Source organism: Felis catus, chromosome A2 (genome assembly GCF_018350175.1).
Source record: "Felis catus isolate Fca126 chromosome A2, F.catus_Fca126_mat1.0, whole genome shotgun sequence".
NCBI lineage: Eukaryota > Metazoa > Chordata > Mammalia > Carnivora > Felidae > Felis > Felis catus.
The window spans coordinates 117,634,449-117,653,402 of record NC_058369.1 but is presented as its reverse complement, the minus strand read 5'-3'; the positions used below and the strand labels follow the sequence as shown (position 1 = coordinate 117,653,402).

Genomic DNA, 18,954 nt, shown 5'->3' with positions numbered 1-18,954 from the left:
GAATCCCAAGCAGGCTCTGCATTGTCAGCGCAGAGCCTGATGTAGGGATTGGACTCACGAGATCATGACCTGAGCCAAAGTCAGACACTTAACTGACTGAGCCACCCAGGTGCCCCAAAACATTCCTATTATATTCTTGCCAATGGGATTTCAAAGCCCTCTTCTTCTCCCCTTAAAGGAGATCAGGAAGACAAGAAAGGCTCATGTTCTAGAGACAAGGGGGCAAGAATTGTCAGAATGGGGCTGTTTGCAGGATCGGAACAGTGGCATAAATATTCTCTGATTTTTTTCTCCAATGGGTCTGAATTGATAGCACAAGTTGGAACCAACTGGATGGGGTTGGCATCCCAGTTCACAACTGAGCATTTGTCTTTGGATGAGCCGCTTAACCTCTCTGACCTCCTGTTGTCTCTGGGATCTATACCCACAGCCCAGGACCCGTGTGTGAGGCCCCGTGGAGCTGCACTAACATATGTCCTGGTGCCTGACTCATAGTAGGTATTCACAGAACATATGTTTCTGCTCTTCCCTGCCTCTGTCCTCTCCAAAGAGAACTACGTGTCTTGGTCAGGATTAACCTATCAAGACAACTTTTCTGGAAGTTAGTTGAAGGGCAGATCCTGTAGGGGAACATGAATAGCTTTATAAATTGCCTTCAAAAGTCGCACCAAATCCTTTAGTCAGTTTTAAAGGAACTGTTTACCGCTGCATATGGCAGTCATTATTTGGAATAATAAACCCTCTGAGAATCTGAACATTCATGGGCCAACAGATGGGTCAACTTGCTTCGCAATTTAACAAAGTAATTTATTTCAATCACCGGGACAGGGCATGTGAAGATTACTAATTCAGTTCACAAGCAAAAGGAACAAACACCAATACATGGCTGAATTGTGCAGCCATTATGGAAATGCACACCTGTTCAATTGGTTTTGAGACGGTCTTCATTTCGATTAGTCTTTCCTTTCCTTCGAAGGTGTGTATAAATTGCTGTGGATTCTTCTGCCGAAACTCATGTGCTAATTGGCGTCAGGATGAGATAAAGATCTCAGGGAAAATTTATACCATAGCGCAGGTAAAATTAAGGTCATCAAAGTCGGCGTTGGGAAGTAAAACAGGTGTATCAGAAGTATATTCTTATAATAATTGGGCAACGTGTTGTTCTTTCTTCTTGAAGCAGTCTGCTCAGGGTTTAATAGGGAAGGAAAAAAGCCAGGATCTTCCATCGTTCATCTTCGGATCTGCTTAAATCTTCCACATCTTGACCTCCTCTCTCTTTCTCCATCCATGCTTGCTCGGGCCAAAGGGAGCAAGGAATAGAAAAGGCGGTCAGAGAGTTTCTCAGGACGTCTGTTTGTGCTCAGAAGTGGAATTCAAGGTGTTAAAAAGAACTGGAGTGGAATATCCCCGATCTTCCTATCTCTTCACCCCACACCCTCATACCGAATTGGACAGAACCTCCATGACGTTGTCAGGAAGCTTCCCACAGAAGATGGCGCTCACCATATGTTCGATTAGATTGTTAATGCTACAAGGATGGTTTCGTTGTCCTTTTTGAAAGGAAGCTACTTTTCTTTCTTCTATATAGCCTTCCTCCACTTTGAGAACTGCAGTTATTAATTCAAAGTAAATGACTTCTCTCTTCCTCACCATCCCTCCCTGAATATTTATTTATTGCTTTGCCTTCTCTCTGCCAGAGGCCAGGCTGGCCACTGTGCTTTTAACCCTACATCATCCCTCAGACAGCGGGGAGATGGAGGAAGATACGGCAATTATCGTTCAGCGGAGAGATTGCTACAGTTGGAGGTGAGTGTGGGTTATGAGGGGACACCGAGCCAGAGCTATTAGAAGACCTTTCTTTCTTTCTTTCTTCTTTCTTTCTTTCTTTAAATAAGTCTCCGTGCATATGAGGACAGTGAATAAATATCCCGGTAGGGCTGCAAAATTGCGATGTATCTTGCAAGTTTATACTTACCAAATTTTCAACACCCACACAAACTCAGGGACTGTACATATAAACTCCTTTAAAGGCAGCATCAAGTCTCAGTTTGCAAAATTCCACGGATCCAAGGTCTGGGCCAAGTGGTCCCCCCTCCCCGCTGGGCCCACCTGGCCCTCGCTGTCCTGCCTTCTCAGCTCCCCTTAGCTCCATTTGGACGGCCTACCTCCCCACATCCCTGCCCGGGCTCTCCTGAGCACTTTAAGCTCAAAGTGTCTCAAACCCACATTTTCATCCTGTCCTCAGTCACCATATCAGTATTTCTGTCTCCAGTGCCTCTTGAGGTAGCACCGCATTGTCATTCCCCTAGCGCTTTGGCCTTGTCATCGTTCCTGACACTCTGACCTGTTTTCAAGAACAGTTGGCTCTTCCTCTGCTGGTACCTCCAGCCCCACCTGCCCTGTGCCTCCTCACTGCCCCTTGCCTCAGCTAGGGCCCTGGGGCCGTTCACCTGCATTTTCTCAGGCCTGGCCAGAGGCGTCTCCTCCTCCAGCCTCTCACCCACACGCTCCACCTCTCGCCCACCTGGCAGACTGTTCCTCCTGGTACCCAGGCCTCCCCCAGCTCCCTCTGGCCCACGGAATAAAATTGAAACTTGCCAGCCTGAGGATCAGCCCTTTCTAGAAGAGTCACTTCCCATTCCTGTCTCTTATCCTTCCCTTTGCACACTTTAAGTGCACAATAAGCAAGAATGCTGGCTGTTCCTCAATTTCATCTTTGCTTTTCCACCTCTGAATGTTTATGGACGCCGCTCCTCTGCGGGCGATCCACCGCTGAAATTCTGCTTGTTGAAACTCTATCCTTCCTTTAAAGTTCACTTCAAATGCTTCAGGAAACCGTCCCCCCTCTCCCTGCCCCCCTTGAGCCAGATGCACGGTTCTGTCTTTTGAACACTAGTAGCTCTTTGATTCTTTTACTGTCTTATGGAACCTATCTTTTCCTGACTTGCATTCAGCTCAATCCCAGTCCACACACACTTCGCAAGTACCTGTTAGGAGCCAGAGACTGGGGTATGTGCTGGGGGTAAGCAAGATAGATACAGAAGATCCCTTTCTGGGGTGCTTGGTGGCTCAGTCAGTTAAGCATCTGACTCTTAATTTTGGCTCAGGTCACGATCTCCTGGTTCAAGATTTTGAGCCCTGTGTTGGACTCCACACTGACAGCATGGAACCTGCTTGGAATTCTCTCTCTCTCTCTCTCTCTCTCTGCCCCTCCCTTGCTCTCTCTGTCTCTCTCTCTCTCTCTCAAAATAAATAAATAAACTTAAAAAAAGAAGATTCTTTCCTTCATGGATTTATAGTGTAATGGAGGAAGCTGACAGGTCAATAGTCAATTATAATAAGATGATCAAGTAAGATCGTATCCGATGGTGGTACAGAGATTGGCTGCTCACGTAGACTGTAGGAGAACCAGGCCCAGAGTGGGGGAGGAAGAACCCACACACACAACCTTCAGTTATTTATATTTTAACTTATCTTTTCTGGGTGGACATGTTCTTGAGGGAACCTGGCTCATACTGCTGTATCCCCTGTAGGTCGGAGTATGATGCCTACACATAGGCAATGAAACAGTGTGGAAAGATTTTTTTTTTTCCAAAATTACGTGTTAAGTCTTAAGTTTGCAGGAAGTTCCCTGGTGGAGAAATAAAAGCCTCAGGAGAAAAGTAAAATAGAGTAAAATGCAAAGAGGACTTCTGACAGTAAAGCTTGTACATAGTTCCAGAGCTTGAATTGGCCAATATGCTGTCTCCACGTGGAGAGCTGTCTTCATCATTTGTCCCATTTTACAGCTTTCACAAATAAAGGTACAGGCTTTGGAGCTGAGATCAGGAAAAAGCCTCTGAAGTCCAATGGCTTTGCGGCACCATTAGTCCCCTCCGGAAACTGCCAGGACCTTTAGTAGAATGATTTATGTAGAGCCCACTGCAGGCGTTGGATAAGCAAATGCTGAGCACCGAACGTGGTAGAGTTTGAGGGAAACCTTCTCAATCTTATAATATGTTGGCTGGGATCTACAGACTGGCAAGCTGTTGGCCAAACCCTTTTCTTTTCCTTCTCGGGATTGGATGTGCGGTCCTCGCCTCACTTGTGGTTCGTTTGGTCAGGCGACTGAGTTCTAGCCCATGGAATGGGAGCAGGCCTGGTGGCCACCACCTCTGCCTTCAGGCTCTGTCTCTTTGCTGCAAAGTGCCCTGTGGAAGATGCAGTCAGAGATGGAAACGGTTAGGGTCTTTGCATTTCCATGTGAAAGCGTCCAGCTTGCTTGGCATGCCGTGTTGGGCTGTTCGGTTAGCAAGAAGAAAATTTCCACCATGTCAAGCCACCGAGACTAGGGTTATTTGTTAGAGCAGCTGGTGTCACCCTAATACAATCCACCCTCCACCGTGTTCAGGGAAGCGACAACAAAGAAGCAAAAGCATCCCTGACAGGCTCACTGAGGGACCAGACTTGCCTTGTGCTGGGTTCGTTGCTTTGTCTCTGAATGCCCTCCGGGCCTCTGGAAGCTGTCGCTTTTAGATTTGTTCAATAGTGTGTTTGAAGTTGCTCTGCATTAAATTAAAAAATCAGTAGTTTGAATGTGGATGCAAATTCCTAATAGCTTTAGCAACTGAAGAAAAATTTCCAGATGTTTCACAAAGCACTAAAATACTGTACATTGTTTTCTTTTTCAATGGGAAATTATTCACAGGGCAATAAAAAGTTGTTTTTTCAGTAAACAGATTATGTTTCAGTCTGCGGTGTGAACACTTAAATGGAACGATGCAATATGCCGCTTTTTTAAAAGAGGGTTTTAAACATGTCAGTACAAACCTTTCAGCCCTCTGTCCCATAAATTCCACTTTTTAAAATGAAATCAACCTGAGCCTTGTGAAAGCTCACACTACTATATCAAAACCAGTGAAATCTGCCTGTTTATTGCCGCTGATGGAATGTGGCAAAGAAACATTCTTTTCACATGGGACAATTTCTTCAACTTTACACCAAGTGAAATTTAATTGCTTTCGCTTCCTGGAATCATTAGGCATTAGTCCCTCTGGAGGCGGAGCCAAAAGGAGAAGGTGAAAAATACGTCTGTGTTTAATACATCTCACCTTGGAATTTTTATCCTTCTTCCCTCCCTTACTGGTGATGTAGCAGGTTCCAGCCTGGGAAGGCACTTCAGACAAATTTAAGGAGGAGGGAAATTATAAAGGAAAAGAAGCAACAGGTGTCCTGTTATGACCAGTAGCCCCCGCAGAGGTAAATGGCATTGAAAGCAGTTCCCGATCATTGCTATCAGTCCAACACTTGGAAATTTCTGATTCTTTCAAGTTCATTTTTGGGGTGTGTTTTTCGTCTTCACACACAAAAAGGTAGTAAGTGCAGTACCAAGTCAGCAAAAAGAAGCACGGGCAAGCGTTTCTCTGGGCCGTGCTTGTATTCCCGGCCGGCCGGTCAGAATTGGACGACACAAGTGCTGTGCAAGATTGGTATTTGTGTTGCCACAGATTGTCTCACTTTTCAACGGGATTCATGGATCCTTTTAGAGTTAGTTATAACCCATCTATTAGAGTTCTTCATGGAGTGTTTGAATGAGTGTTGCGGTGAATACTTGACAGGAAGAAGGAGAAAGGGTGAAATTAAAGGCCTTTGATGAAGTGACCACCCTAAATGAAGGTGAGCATTCTCTTCACGGGAAAGGGAAGACAGAGGGGAACGAGAGCTACTGGGAACTCAGGGCTTCCAGATCACACTCCCTTTGTAGAGTGAGGCATACCTGTGTTACATGTGGTAAATGTCCCTGCTTCTGAGAGCCCTCATCCCAAGATAACCTGCAAAGCACTCATTGTGGTCCTTGGAAGGACATGGTGAATAGATGTCTGAGATTTGAAGACCCTTCACTCTTGGGAGCCACCAAGGACGGGATACAGAGTTGAAAAGTGTCCAAGGGGGAAAGCAGAGCCGGACTTTTTTGGGGAGAAAGGGGAAAAACAATTGTGAGAAGAGCAATTTCTTTACAGGCAGGAATTTCAATTTGTCCGCATGTTGGTTTCACTGTTCAATAGAACTGGATTCTGAGCGTCCTGGAAATCAGGTTTGTTTTTTGTTTTTGTTTTTTAAAACAATGGGCACCATTCATTCCTTTTTTTTTTTTTTTTAATTTTTTTTCAACGTTTATTTATTTTTGGGACAGAGAGAGACAGAGCATGAACGGGGGAGGGGCAGAGAGAGAGGGAGACACAGAACCGGAAACAGGCTCCAGGCTCTGAGCCATCAGCCCAGAGCCTGACGCGGGGCTTGAACTCCCGGACCGCGAGATAGTGACCTGGCCGAAGTTGGACGCTTAACCGACTGCGCCACCCAGGCGCCCCATCATTCCTAATGGAGATCTATGAACTCTGTGTGTGTTGTGTGTATTTAGACAATGAAGAAAATAATTGTTTCCTATTAAAGCGTTTTACAATATGGATAACTTGGGGTGCCCGGGTGGTTTAGTCGGTTGAGTGTCCGACTTCAGCTCAGGTTATGATCTTACAGCTTGTGAGTTCGAGCCCCACATCGGGCTCTGTCTGACAGCTCAGAGCCTGGAGCCTGCTTCGGATTCTGTCTCCCCCATCCCTAACCTGCCCCTCCCCCACTCACACTCTATCTCTCTCTCTCTGTCTCAAATATAAATAAACAGTAAAAAAAATTTAAATGTGGATAATTTGGGTGCAAAAAAACCCCCAACTTGATTGAAGTCTCTATATTTCATTATGTTTGATTACTCAGACTTCCGGTTTACTTTGAAGGCATATTTTTCAGAATAAGAGGATAGAAGTTATTTCATTTGATTGTTCATTAGCTTGATTTTAAGCTAATAAATATTTATTTTTTAAGTTTTTAAATTTATTTTGAGAGAGAGAGAGAGTGAGTGAGCATGAGCAAGGAAGAGACAGGGAGAGAAGGAGAGAGAGAATCCCAATCAGGCTCTATGCTGCCAATGTAGAGCCTGATGCAGGGCTCGAACTCACGAACATTGAGATCATGACCTTAGCTGAAACCAAGAGCCAGATACTTAACTAGCTGAGCCACCCAGGTTCCCCAAGCTTATAAATATTTAGATAGCTGGTTTTGGGGCCTCCATCTGTCCTGTTGAGCCAGGCCTCACAACTCTAAGGGGAGGGACCATCCTAAAGATCCTCAGCCTCTTCCTTTTCTCTCCCTTACATCCAGCAGAGAATAAAGATTTTCCTCCTCCAAAGCCCTCCCTGAATTTGCTTCAGAGGCTTCCACTCCAATGTAAAGTTTAGTTTAGGAGAAGTTTCTCCTTATTAAGAACTTTGTCCCACAAGGAAGGAATGCTTTCTGAGGGCCCACGTATAGTTTCTCTTCTAGGCTTTGGGGAGGTTATACTAGCCAAACAGATCCAGTCTCTGCTTTTATGAGGCTTAGTGGGAGACAGACATTTAAAACCAGACTAACTCAACAGCCACTTATCTACCATGTGGTCAGTGTGAGGAGGTCTGCCGAGGAAGGTTACAGTCTGTGAGGGTGCATGAGGCAGAACCTGGCAAGATTTCTTTATTGACTCTTTCTGCCAAGACTTGACAGTTGAGTAGGATTTGATTGGGAAAAACAGACATGAAGACTATTTGGGGCAGAGCTGTAGTTCAGGGAGGCTGGGAATGGGCAGCTGGTGGGGGAGGAGGCTGGGACAGGTGGTGGGGTGGGTGATAAACAGGCTGGTCATACACATAGGGAAAGTAGAGTGGTGGGAAGTCAGTATGTAGTACAAAGGTTTGGAATGGGCCTTGCCAAAATCAAAGTTGCTTGCAAAGGTTTTAACCTGTTCATCCTGGGGGGTTCCGAAAACATTTTTTTGTGTGTCACCTGGGCTGAATATCCTCTTGATGGGGCTGCAAGCAGAACTTTGTGGACCATGGTAAGACTTCACGTAGTGATCTGAGAACAATGGGAAGACATCAGAGGGTTTTAAATAGAAGGGTGTCTTATCGAGTTTATCAAGTGCCACCAACAAAACTGTCATCTTGACCCAACAGAATCAGTAGCTCCCAATGTTGAGACTTAAAGGCTTTGCAAAGAATATTATAATGTGTGCGTGTGTGTGTGTGTGTGTGTGTGTGTGTATGTGTGTGTCTGTGGGGTGTTTATGACAAGTCATGACTATTAATTTTTAGAAACTGTTTAAAAGGGGAAGGGGTTACCAATGTTTATAGCTTCCCTATCAACAATAGCCAAAGTGTGGAAAGAGCCCAAATGTCCATCGATAGATGAATGGATAAAGAAGAGGTGGTATAGATATACAATGGAGTATTACTTGGCAATCAAAAAGAATGAACTTGCCATTTGCAACTACGTGGATGGAACTGGAGGGTATTATGCTAAGTGAAATTAGTCAGAGAAAGACCAATATCATATGACTTCACTCATATGAGGACTTTAAGAGACAAAACAGATGAACATAAGGGAAGGGAAGCAAAAATAATATAAAAACAGGGAGGGGGACAAACCATAAGAGACTCTTAAATATGGGGAACAGAGGGTTACTGGAGGGGTTGTGGGAGGGGGGATGGGCTAAATGGGTAAGGAGTATTAAGGAATCTACCCCCCAAAATCATTGTTGCACTATATGCTAACTAACTCGGAGGTAAATTAAAAAATAAATAAATTTTAAAAAAAGGGAGAAGGGATTAGTGAAACATGAAGACATTTGATCTGCCTAATTGCTGTTCAGTCTAACAGCACACAGCTACACTAAAAGAGAACTGAACTCAGTATCTGACTTATAACTGTTTGGGACCAATTGATTTTTGCAGTAATCTCACTCCTAAAAAAATTGTATTCTTAAAAGAAACTCATGGTGAGAGGAGCAGAAGCTAACGCTGACATATCAGTCTTTGATATGGAGGTACAGTAGGCAGACATGAATTTTCCCAGATTAAAAACAAATGTGTAATGGAAGTTGAAATATAAAGAATTTCTCCATTTATCTTCTTGACTAAAGGGAGAAAAAAGCATCATACACACTGTAGATCATTTGAGTTTTAGGCTGATGATTTGAAACATTTTTATAATAATTCAGTGGCTCTTTTTGAATATCCAGATGTTAATAATGGTTCCCTGCTATGTGATTAGGAATGAATCTGCCAAGGAAAAATGAAGGCTTCTCTCTTGGGGAAAGTTGAGTTACTTCTGTTATTTTCCCAGGCTTCCTGGGGAAGTCTATCAACATCCGAATAAATGATGGGAATAGGAGTCTGGCTGGTCACCACGGAATTATCGGCCTTGTTTTTTGAGTTAGACCTTTATTATTTACACACTCAGTTTGAAATACGACAAATGTAGTAACCTTCCAATGATTTTATTCCTTGAAATCCAGCAGTCCTTATAGGTTTTGAGGTTGGAAAGCCTGTGCTATTTTAAGAAAAGTTTCTGTTGTCATTGCTTGTGAAAGCCATGACTGCTGCCTACATTAAGAAAAAATATGAATAATATGAATAACAATGGGGGGTTTCCTTTCTTTAGGTTAAACTTTTTTTTTTTTCAAAAATTTTTTTTTTCAACGTTTATTTATTTTTGGGACAGAGAGAGACAGAGCATGAACGGGGGAGGGTCAGAGAGAGAGGGAGACACAGAATCAGAAACAGTCTCCAGGCTCTGAGCCATCAGCCCAGAGCCCGACGCGGGGCTCGAACTCATGGACCGCGAGATCGTGACCTGGCTGAAGTCGGGCGCTTACCGACTGCGCCACGCAGGCGCCCCTAGGTTAAACTTTTTTGGGGGGAAGAAAAACATCATTTTCTTTTTAAAGAAAAGAAACACTTAGAAACTATAAACCTCTCTTAGAGATGTCTCTCAGAGTAACCAGCTTGGATAGTTTTTGTTTTATTGCTCTATGCCTGATATGGCACTTGCTTTAATTTTCTCCTTAGTATCGAAGGTACCATGCTAAGGCATCTTCAGTCTAGAATCCCTTTCAGAATAATTGTGTTCAAGCATTACAATACTTCATGTGGTCTTCATCTACTTTTGCAATCTTCATGTATACTTAGGAATTGGAACATTTCTGTTAGAATACTTAAAAATGAAGATTTAAATAAAAAGGCCTCTAGATCAGAGGCTCTCAAGGCATGGTCCATGGACTGTTTCCTGGGAATCCACAAGATCAAAGTGTTTTCATACTAATAGTAAGATGTTATTTGCCTGTTTCACTGTCCTGGCATTTACACTGAAGGTACAAAAACAATGGCGGGTCAGCTCGCTGGCTCCTTAGCATAAATCAAGGCCAGGCACCAAATTGTACTAGTGAGCATGTGTTCACCACCATGTACTTACAGAGGGAAAAAAGCCACTTTTACTTAGGAACACCCTTGATGAACGTGTAAAAATTATTCATTGTATTAAAACCTGACCCTTAAGTGTACATCTTTTTAATGCTCTGCGTGACAACATGGGACATGAGCGTTAAGGCTTCTCCTGTACCTTGAAGTACAGTTGTCTCAAGGAAAGGTCTTGGGAGATACTCTGAGCCCGGAGCTGAACAGTCACTTCCTCCACGGAGTCCCCCTTTTGCCTGCAAGAATAACACACACACTGTGGATATTTAAACGTGGCAGATGTAGTGGGTCTTTTTTATGAGAATAAACAAAATATGCTTTTTATGTCAAAGAAGTCACTGATTGTATGTATGGCTAATAATGAATGTAAGCTTTCAAGAGAAAATTGGAATTTTGGAAAACTTGTATTCAGCACCATGGGCTTGATAAATTCAGAATATTTAAAGACTTTTCTGATGACATCAGAGGTGATAGTAAAGCATGCAATACCTTAGATATTGTAATATTAAATGGGATAACATTTGGAAGAGTGAACCAACATTTCCCCAACAACCAACAGTCAATGTGAAGAAATCATGCATGGGTGAAAGAGTCACGTAAGGTGCAAAGTAGAAAATGGATTTTAATGTAATGAAGTATCAAAAGTTAATTTTTATGGTTTCAGACTCTATAGTATAACTAACCTTTAAGAAATTACCACTTGTTGAATGTCGGTGTAGTATCAAAGAAGAAGATCCACAATTATCTGATAAAATTACCAAAATGTTTTCCCTTTTAACCACTTAATCATGATGGTAGACAATCAAAACAATGTATCTCAGCAGAATGAAAGTAGCAGCAGATATGAGAATCCAGCTGTGGTAAGTTAGACAAAAAGAAAAATTAGATCTGCAAAACTGTAAAATCATGCCATTCCTATTACTCAACTTAATTAAAAAAAATAACTATGGGGCGCCCGGGTGACTCAGTGGGTTAAGCGTCTGGCTACGGCTCAGGTCATGATCTCACGGTTCATGGATTTGACCCACGTCGGGCTCTGTGCTGACAGCTCGGAGCCTGGAGCCTGCTTCAGATTCTGTGTCTCCCTCTCTCTCTGCCCCTCCCTCACTTGCACTCTCTCTCTCAAAGATAAACAAACATAAATTTTTTTAAAAAATTTAATTGTGGTAAAATACATATAACATAAAATTTACAGTCATCACCATATTGAAGCGTATAGTTCAGGAATGCGGTGCATTCACATTATTGCGCAATCGATCCGTACAAGTCTTTTCATCCTGCATCAGTAAAACCATACCATTAAACAACAATTCCCCGTTTGCTCACTCCTCCCCAGCCCCTGGCAACCACCCTTCTACCTTCTGTCTCTATAAATTTGACTACTCTGGGTACCTCATATAAGTGGAATCACAGTATTTCTTTTTTTATGACTGGCTTATTTCACTTAGTATGCATTTTTGTTCGTTTTGGGAGATGAAAAAATGCTATTTATGTTAACATGCCCTTATTGTTATTTTAACGAACGGTAAATACTTTGCAATTCCCAGTTTTAAATTCTAATACAATCAGTGCCGACAGATAAAAATCAGCTCTTTGCAATGCTCAGTAAATTTTTCAGAGTGTAAAGGGGCCCTTAAGGCAGAACGTTTGAGAGCCACTGTTGTTCTAGATACATTGTGTCACGGAAAGCTTATCACTCTGTATGGTTCAGAGAGCCTGAGTCATTTCTCAACATCCTACAGCTAGCAGATGCCCGAACTCAGATGCCACCGCTTTCAGGAAGCTTCCCCAGAACTAAGTGCGCTCTCTTCTGCTCTCCAGGTGTCTTACACACGTTTTGATTATGCCAGCAGGTGCACTACCGTGGTTTTAATTCTTTTGTTTTTCTTCCCACCCTATGATGGCTATCATGGCAGGAACTGTACGATGTTCCCTTTGCATCTCTATTTATTCTGTATTTACATTAACGGAATACTTAATAAGTGGATGGATGACGAAAGCCAGATGGTGGCCAACAAACTTTGAAAGTTACAGGTCAGCTGTATGTCCAAGTGCATGACGCGGAATTTTAAGGGGCTCTGAACTGAATATTGTTGATGGTTATTATAGAGTTTAATGGGTTTGAGAAGAAATACCTTTCATGTGGAACTTGTCATTTCATAGATTTCATTGTTCAGTATGAGCTTAACGTTAAATGTTAGGTAATTAATATTCTAGTGAGTACTTTGGAAAGGCACAACATTGCGAAGGTGGCGCTCTAATGCGGAAATTTGAAAAATTTTGTCTTATTCCCAAATAGTATTACTTCTGATGAATGAGTTTTCTTGCTGTCCTCCTTTTGTACCTCTGCTGATTAGAAGAAATCTATTGGCTGAGATTCCTCGAGATCTTTATAACATGTGCAAATAGGAATTAATACAGAATATAAGAATGTCACAGTATGGGGTTTGAAAGCCAGTGCTAATATAGCTTAACAAATGTTTTTTAAAACCTCATCTTTTCTTCACAATGGCTTTATTTCTTACTTGTTGAAAACATGCTTTAAAGTCTTTCTCTTGACAGATGTTCTGTTTCTCTAAAGACATGGAACCACTGAGGAAAGTTTTTGAACTTGATTATAAAGAGTCTGTGTTAAAGATTAAAAACTCGTGGAATGACACATTAAACCCTCGCACTCTTCATATGTTATGAGTAATAAACACAGTTAATACGTATAGATGCTGCCATGATAAAGAGATTTTCAGTGCTGTGAACATTGTTTTCTGATTTACTATGATTTGGCTATTTATTGATCTAGGACTATTTCCAGCCTGAAGTTATTAGGGTTTGGGGTCTAAATTAGGCAAGATATCAGAAGATCTTAAATTCCATAGGGAAGAGTGTCCGGGAAATGTGCCTTTTGCTGGTCTCTGAGGAGTAAAGCTTTTGATCTTCTGCATACTTGGTTTTGATTTACCTCCAAAGCCACGTTGACGACTTTGGCGCTCACGGCTACAGCAGAGTCTTTTAACTAGAGTGATAGGGCAGGCTTCAGTTCCCGTTGCATTCAGACCAGATGCAGGTCTTGTCTTCCCCTCCCCACTTGAAGAGTGTGGGGAGGATGCGTTATGAATAATGTCTTCCTCCTAGGGACCTGGTCCAGGGATCAGAATTTTTTGGAAGTGAGTTGGCCTGCTCTTTTATCTAACCCTGTTTAGCTCTGAAAATCACAGACTGTCTGAATTGAAAGGGAATCAAAGACAAAGCTATCCAACACGCCTCTTTCACGGTAAAGAAACTGGGAACTAGAGAGACTAAGTAATTTGCTCGGTCAGTTGTGAATTGGTGACTGAAACTCAGGTCCCTCGTTAGAAGTTCGGTTTTCTTTCAGCTACCAGCTAATGGAGAATGTTCGTGGACTTCTTGGAACGTAGTCCTGGAGTGTATAGTGAAGTGGGGTCAAGCCCACCCCAACTCCTCTCTCTCTCTCTCTCTCTCTCTCTGTGTCACACACACACACACACACACACACACACACACACACACACACACAGCATTCCAGTCTCAGGTCCAACCCTCAGCAGCTGTGTGACCATACTCAGCTCACTTATGGAAACTTCGGCTCTAGGAGGTGATTGTCTCCGCAGAGATGCTCGTTCCTGCGTGGGCTGTGGCGTGGATTCCATGAGACCTTGTATGTGGAAGCCCTCTGTGAGCTGTAAAACGTGGATGAGCGTAATGTAGTGGCAGTAACAGAAAACCCAGCCCTGAAATGCTTTAGTGTGTGCACGGGTACAAGAAATCTCGCGAGGTGGTGGTGAATCCTGCCGTGTGTTCTCCTTTGCATAACTCACAACTCTGTAATTATAATATTGTTATAACCAAACAGGCAGTCCTCCCCCTTCCTCTCCTCATCCCTGGCAGCTTCTTAAGCCCAATTCTCAATTTCAGACCTTGCTGGAGGTCCCCGTGGGCCTTCGGTTTGTTATTTCAAAGCTATGATAAAAAGAGTTTAAAGGTATAGACATGTTTAAGAAAAATATACTTATTGCTCTGGGCCTTTTCATTCACTCTGTGATATCTGACAACCTTGTTATACTTGCTAGAGCTGTGGGCTGCGGGGTTTTCGGTGGGGTGGGGCAGCTGGGTTTTGACCCCTGCTCTGCTCTGTGTCCCTTTGGATCGCTGTGAAAAATAAGAAGGCCGGCTCAGAGGACCTCTTAAGGCCCTGTCTCAGCCAGCCCAGGCTGCCCTAACAAAATACCATACACTGTGTGGCTTAAACAATGGGAATTTCTTTTCTTATAGTTCTGGAAGCTGGATGTCTGACTCCCAGCGTGGCTGGGTTCTGGTCAGAGTTCTCTTCCAGGTTCCCAGACGGTTGGCTTCTCTGCGTCCACGCACAGCAGAGAGAGAGAGAGAGAGAGAGAGAGAGAGAGCAGTTTGAAAGAAGAGTTTTGTTTTTGTTTTGTTTTGTAACCCCACTTTTTATTTCTTACATGAGTTAAGAGACAAAGGCATGCAAAATAATAACTATCCATGTTACAGGGCACACAATACAGAGAGAGTTAATTTGGGACATCAGTGACAGAAAGGGAGAACAGAGCTTTCCGGGGCAGAGTGGGGGGAAGAGTTGGGGGGGTGGTGACTTTGTACCCTACTGAAGTTAAGTTGGTATCAGCTCAAACCAGATGGTTACAAATTTAGGACGCTAAATGTAATCCCCATGGTAACTCTAAAGAAAGCATTTAACAGATACACACAACAAGAAATGAGAAGGGAATCGGGTTCACTGTAGAAAATCAACTTCATTCCCAAAAAAGCAGTAATGGAGAAAACGAGAGACAGCAAAAGGTAGAAAACATAAAGAAAACAACAATATGGCAGAAGTTCTTCCTTATACTAATTACTTTAAAAGCAAAAGGATTAGACTTTCCAAACAAAAGACAAAACTTGGCCAAATGGATAACAGACAAACAAACAAAAAATGGCTCTTTTCTGGTAAGGGCACTCATACAATCATGAGAGGCCCGTCTTCACCATCTCATGTGAATATAATTTCCCCCCCAAAGCCTCACCTCCAGATACCATCACGCTGGGGGTTAGGAGTTTCAACATAATGAATTTTGGTGGGTAGCGGGGGGAGGGGGGTGGTGGGGATGCAATTCAGTCCATAGCAGGCCTCTTCTAATCGAAAGGCTGGGAGTCAACATTACATGTACAATGTAATGCTAAGTACTGAGAGATCCCAGAAAATTCTTGGTACAGAAAATCCATAAAAGATCTAACTCCTAAGGAGAACATAGCCCATTTGGAAAGCAACTGTAGTACAAAGCCATATGAGGAACAAGGGCCTGCAGAAGTGCAGAAGAACGAGAGAGCACTTAAGGCTGGGAGAATTAGGATGGCTTCCTGGAGGAGGTGGCATCGAGTTGGATTTTGAAAGATAGCAAGATGTCAGTAAATGACGGTGGGTGTGGGGTAGGCACCAAGTGACAAGCACAGAGATGGAACAGATGAGATGAGAGTTGGAGAACAGATGAGTCAACCTGCTGGCCTTGAGTTTAGTTGGAGATAGTCCCGGAAATACTGCTTCAACTCAGACAATCCTAAAAGCCAAGCTGAGAGTTTTCGAACCTATGCGATGCCTGGAGAACCTCTTTATTTTATTAACAATCAAAGTGGACTTTGGGGAAAAGTAACCCTACTGCAGAGATGGGACTGGCTGGGGCAGAGAAAAGATGGACAGAGAGAGACCAGTCTGGAGCCTATAGAGAAGTGGTAACTTCTCACTTTCTCTTAAACACCTAGGATGTCCGTTGCAAAAAACAAACAAACAAACAAACAAACAAAACAAAAAAACCAAAAACAGCCTTGGACTTATTCACCACTGGAAGCTGCAACCGTCCTTCTGGTTTTGGCTTCTGCTTTAGGTAATCAGATTTATTTCCTCTTGTCAAGCATTCTACTCTGTTGACATAGTAGACAGAGGCTCTGGGTACATCCTGATAGGTGTCTGTAGCCAGGACAAGAAAAATGTTGTTTTTAGGAGCAACTGACACAGGGAGGACTGGCATTTCACCGGTCCCTGCAAACCACCGCTTTGGCAGGACTGGAAGGAAAGCATGAAGAAGAACGTGCTCGACATACGTGACATCTTAGGAGCCGTCCTCTTGAAGGATAGATGACTTTTGGTCCAGTTTTCTGTATCCCTGACTCCTACAAGTTGAGGCAGGCAGTCTGTTCGCTTTTGTAATCCAAAATTCCTTAGTCTTCTCCTGCTCTTGAACCTGACTGTTTCTGGCCGCATGGCAGGGGCACCTGTGCCCTCCTGTCCAAGCCTCCTGATCTTATGTATGGGTCTATTTCCCATGGGTTCACACACAGCTCTCAGGGCCCCTTTTGGTGCCTGTTTCCTACAAAGGCACTGGAGAATGCTGATTCCTGGACACCGATTATTGGAGTTTCTGAAGATTTCAGAAGCTACCAGGCCTCCTTCAGCTCTCACTCTACTAGAGCCACTTTGTGGTCAGGGAGAAATGGGGAGAGGTGGTCCACGGTTTCCCTTCTGGGTCTTTGGTGTCTCTGGCTGGAGCTAAGAACACAGACCTTCCTCCTTCCAGGCTGTTTACTTCCTGATAACAAACACGCGAACCCTCTGGTCTGCAAGATTTGCAGATGCGGCCGGACCCTGAATCGCAGAGCCCGAGTCCTGCCACAATGCACACCAGCCCTTACAAGGTTTGCTTGTGCCCTGACTTGGTTGTGTAAGCTTAAAGCTGGCTGGGACAGCGGAGCAGGTGCCAGGGGCACCGACGGCAGCTGCTCCCTGGGTGTTGGGGGCTCTCTGGTGGGCCAAAGGGTGGCCCAGAACCGCATGTAGATCTGAGGCATCAGCCAGGAACGTTTTCATTTTCACAACCCCCCAGAGACAGGCTGGGTTTTCACGGTATCAAGACAGAGCTGGGGTTCTCAGAGGGACGAGCTCTGTGACAAGACTGTTGGCAGCTGAGTCCACTGGGTTCCTGGGGAGGGTAAGGGACAGAGATGCAGGACAGTTGTCCTGATACACCTGTGCCAGACCTGCCACAGCACCACATACCGTATGGTCTCATCGTGCCCTGTTTGGTCCTCCTGGACATATCTGCTGCTGATTCCATCTGAGCTCATGCTGCGCTTCCTCAGTCATTACGGCTTTTTATCATCCACTTTATTACCCACCTATTGACCTATCCCCTACTGACAGATATTTGGGTTGCTTTTAATCTCTTGCTGTTTTCACAGTGGTGCCATAAGTTATTTCTAGCATACATCATTTCACAGATGAGCAAAGTACTTGTAAAGGGCGATACCTTTCTCGAAGCAGAATTGCTGGGTCAACCAGTATATTCACTTAAACTTTAGGTAAATATTACCCAGTTGTTTTCTGTAGAGGCCACCCCTCTCTCCACTCGCACCAGAAATGTATGAGAGTTTCCATTATCTCACGCTCGTATCAACACATTCTATTTTTAGGGGCGCCTGGGTGGCGCAGTCGGTTAAGCGTCAGACTTCAGCCAGGTCACGATCTCGCGGTCCGTGAGTTCGAGCCCCGCGTCGGGCTCTGGGCTGATGGCTCAGAGCCTGGAGCCTGTTTCCGATTCTGTGTCTCCCTCTCTCTCTGCCCCTCCCCCGTTCATGCTCTGTCTCTCTCTGTCCCAAAAATAAATAAACGTTGAAAAAAAAATTTTTTTAAACTTCTTGGTCTTGCCAAACTGACCCGTGAAAAAAATGTTTTCTCGTAATAGTTACAGTTTGTTTCCTACTATCCTGAAAGAGGTTTTGCACCTTAAGAGAGCACCTACAAAAACCACGTACCACCCAGCCCTTTCTGAGTAGGCAGGGGACAGAAGGGAAAAATAATTCAGAAACCGAGGTCTCAACCAGCTGAAAGATCACCGTCATACCTTCCTTGAGGACGAGCACGCGCCTTTTTCCGTTTCATCTCCACTGGTGCACAAAACTCACCATAAATGTGTGTCAGGTTGAATTTGCGTCACTTTGGTGTAAGAGGGGAAGTCTTTTTCATATCTGCCCTTCAAAACTTTGATGTTTTCCTTTCAAGAGTTTGGAAGTGCTTTCCTGAAAAATTCAGTTCAAAGAGTTCAAGTTTCAATTCTTGTTAGAGTATTACCTCCTGAAGGCTCCCTTCAACGATAATGCCATTATTTCCCCGACTTTGTTGTTGTCTTTCCAGAATCATTGTGCATCCGTGAGGAGGGTGTCGGAACCACACGGCTCTGAGGGCATGGGGAGAAAACATTCTGTGAACCGTCTGGACTCCAAAGCTTGAAGAAAAGTTTCTCAACAGCCTGCATCTGCTACCAAAGTTTTCATGTTGCACGAGCCAGTATTAAACGTCAGTGAATTACAGCTTTTTGGTGCATTAACCTTAACTTTAAGACATTTACCAAAGGAGTTCTAATCACTGGAGCCCAGGGGAAACATTAGTATTATAATCTATACTGCAGCCCAGTATTGAAAACTTTATTAGCATGCGGGATGATATATCAAGATCTCTAAAAAAAAATGAATCATTTTCGCAATTTGTCTTTGCAACCATTAAAACTTTCTATAAACATAGATCTATGCATCCAATAAAGAGCATCCAATATGA

General features: G+C 43.6%; 1 long non-coding RNA gene across 1 annotated transcript in view; it reads left to right on the top strand.

Moving 5' to 3' along the window:
* The window catches only part of LOC102900808, an 85,891-nt gene extending 66,937 nt beyond the window's left edge, over positions 1-18,954 (top strand). The window contains exon 5 of the long non-coding RNA XR_002740524.2: positions 18,535-18,954. This is a non-coding gene — a long non-coding RNA (uncharacterized LOC102900808). The remainder of the gene's footprint in view (positions 1-18,534) is intronic.